The following is a 3,044-nucleotide window of genomic DNA, read 5'->3' as shown; positions in this document are numbered from 1 at the left end:
TAGAAAGTCAAATTTTCGCATATATTTATAATTTATTTCTATGTGTACATAATAAGAAATTATCAGAATAGAAGTGGAAAGAAATTTTTAAATGGAGTATTAGCCAAGAATAAGGAACACATAGGGAGATGATAATATTGATTACTTTCTTTTTTTTTTTTTTTTAGATGGAGCCTCAAGCTATTCCCCTGGGTAGAGTGCCATGGCATCACACTCACAGCAACCTCCAACTGCTGGGCTCGAGCAAGTCTCCTGCCTCAGCCTCCCAAGTAGCTGGGACTACAGGCGCCCGCCACAACACCTGGCCATTTTTTGGTTGCAGCCATCATTGTTGTTTGGCAGGCCCGGGCTGGGGATTCGAACCCGCCACCTTAGGTGTATGTGGCTGGTGCCTTAGCCGCTTGAGCCACAGGCGCTGAGCCATTGATTACTTTCTTAAAATATTTGTAAGTCTCTTTTGTGTGGAAGATAAGATATAAACTATAAATAGTAGTAGTTCCCAAGGCAGAAATAATGAGCAGAAGTTACAGATGACCTGTTTTACCTCGGGCAATGATTAAAACTGCACACACACACACATACACACACTTATGGACACATAAAGCCATCCAGGGTAGGGCAGCACCTGTGGCTCAAAGGAGTAGGGCACCAGCCCCATATGCTGGAGGTGGTGGATTCAAACCCAGCCCTGGCCAAAAAAAAAAAAAAAAAAAAATAGTTATCCATGGTAGATAACCAAGCACGCATTAGGGAATGTGGCCCTGAGTGGATAGGAAGTTGCACTTGCTAAAACTATATGAAGTCATGACAATATATGTTTGTCCTAAGGTCCATGTGGTCTACCTCGTCCTTTTCTACCTTCATCCTTTTGGTTTGGTACTCCCAAGTCTTGGATTTGGAAGAGACTTCACAGACTATCTAGTTCTTAGCTGGAGTGTGGGTTTTCTGACAGTCTTCTTGGTTTCCAGTATTATTTACAAACTCGTCACTAGAAATCCCACTGCAGCCTAAATCAGTGTTCTTTATTCTTTCTTATGTAGCTGGCACCCTAGCCGATGAGCCACAGGCACTGCTCAAGATCTTCATTACAGGCTCTCCCTGTTATCACAACCTGTTTGGATCCACTTCTTCAGCTCCGATATCACAATGTTACAGATTTGTTCCTGCCCTCCTGCCATACACTGAAGCTGTGGCGGGTCCTGAGGCTCCCCGAATCTGGTAGGAACCAAAAAACCATACGGTGGATCGCTGCTCAGGGTCTGAGATGGACAGCTAGTCTCGGTAATTCTTTTCTTTTTTTTTAATTCTTTGTTAAATCATAACTGTGTACATTAATGCATTTATAAGGTACAATGTGCAGATTTGATATACAATGTGGAATGCTTACATCTAACTGATTAACATAACCATCTCCTCCCTTACTTATTAGTTGTGGTAGGACATTCATACTCTATTCTTTTTTTTAATTTTTTGAGACAGAGTCTCACTTTGTCGCCCTTGGTAGAGTGCTGTAGCGTCACAGCTCACAGCAACCTCAAACTCTTGAGCTTAAGCGATTCTCATGCCTCAGCCTCCCAAGTAGCTGGGACTACAGGCGCCCACCAGAACACCCAGCTATTTTTTTGTTGTAGTTGTCATTGTTGTTTGTCAGGCTGGGCTGGGTTCGAACCTGCCAGCTCTGGTGTATGTAGCTGGCACCCTAGCCGATGAGCCACAGGCACCGAGCCTCTATTCTTTAATAGTTTAGAAATGTTTTTACAGATGAGGTCTCACATTTGCTCAGGCTAGTCTGGAACTCCTGAGCGCAACCAATCTACCTGCCTCGGCCTCCCAGAGTACTAGGATTACAGGTGTGAGCCACTGGGCCTGGCCTACAGGTATTCCTAATCTAATCATCTAATGATCATTAGAGAATTGAACACTTCTTTTGCCTGGTTGTGCCCATTTTCTTCTTGTTTGCCTAGCCCACACTTACTCTTGTTTCAAGAATCCCTTTACATATTACTACAAGTCTTTCCTAATTTCTTCCTTACCAGTTTTCATCACCATTAGTTACCATGTCCTCCATGTTCCCTAAGCTCTTGGACTTCTATTAGCTTTCTTCTCACTATATTTTCATTTTTTAATTTATGTCTTCCCATTCCTTCCAGTTTTCCTTAAGAGCAAAATCATTTTTTTTTGTATGTCCAGTGTTTACCCTTGTCCTGGACACAGGGCACTGAATAAATAACTGTTGTTTAAACCCCGATTATTATTCATAACAAAATTACAAATGAACTTTGAAGAATACATGTGTTAATTACTAATTCTCAACCACCATATCTGTATGGGGGAGCCTCATATAGAACAAATCTCCATAACACCCCTTCCTTTGTGGTGAGAAGAGTCTATCTGTGTGCTGGGTGGTCAGGATTAAAAACGGTCACAGGATTATTGGCAGCCAGGTGATACTGTTTGCAATTCTATCTTGCAAAGAGGAAAATCAACCTCAATAAACATATTCAGTTAAGAATTCTTCATGTGTGGCTCGGTGCCTGTAACTCAGTGGGTAGGACGCCAATCACATACACTGGAGCAGGTCCAGCCCAGGCCTGCCAAACAAAAATGACAACTATAACCCAAAAATAGCCAGGCGTTGTGGTGGGCACCTGTAGTCCTAGCTACTTGGATGGCTGAGATAAGAGAATTGATTAAGCCCGAGTTTGAGGTTGCTGTGAGCTGTGACACCATGGCACTCTACCAAGGGCGACAGAGTGAGACTCTGTCTCAAAAAAAAACAAAAAACAAAAAAGGAATTCATCATTTACTGAAATAATACAGGAATTTAGCTTTTTATAAATACACACGTGCGCACACACACATCTTCTTGGAAGATCAGTCCATCATGATCCTGCCATTACCTTTTCTTTTCTTTCTTTCTTTCTTTTTTTTTTTTTTTTTTTTGAGACAGATTCTCTTGCCTTAGCCCCCAAGTAGCTGGAACTACAGGTGCTCACCACAATGGCCTGGCTATTTTGTATACTATTTTTTTTTTTTTTTTTTTT

The sequence above is a fragment of the Otolemur garnettii genome, unplaced genomic scaffold (genome assembly GCF_000181295.1).
Source record: "Otolemur garnettii isolate 467f Iridium unplaced genomic scaffold, OtoGar3 scaffold00028, whole genome shotgun sequence".
Lineage (NCBI taxonomy): Eukaryota > Metazoa > Chordata > Mammalia > Primates > Galagidae > Otolemur > Otolemur garnettii.
The sequence above is the reverse complement of the archived record's forward strand: the minus strand, read 5'-3'. Positions refer to the sequence as shown.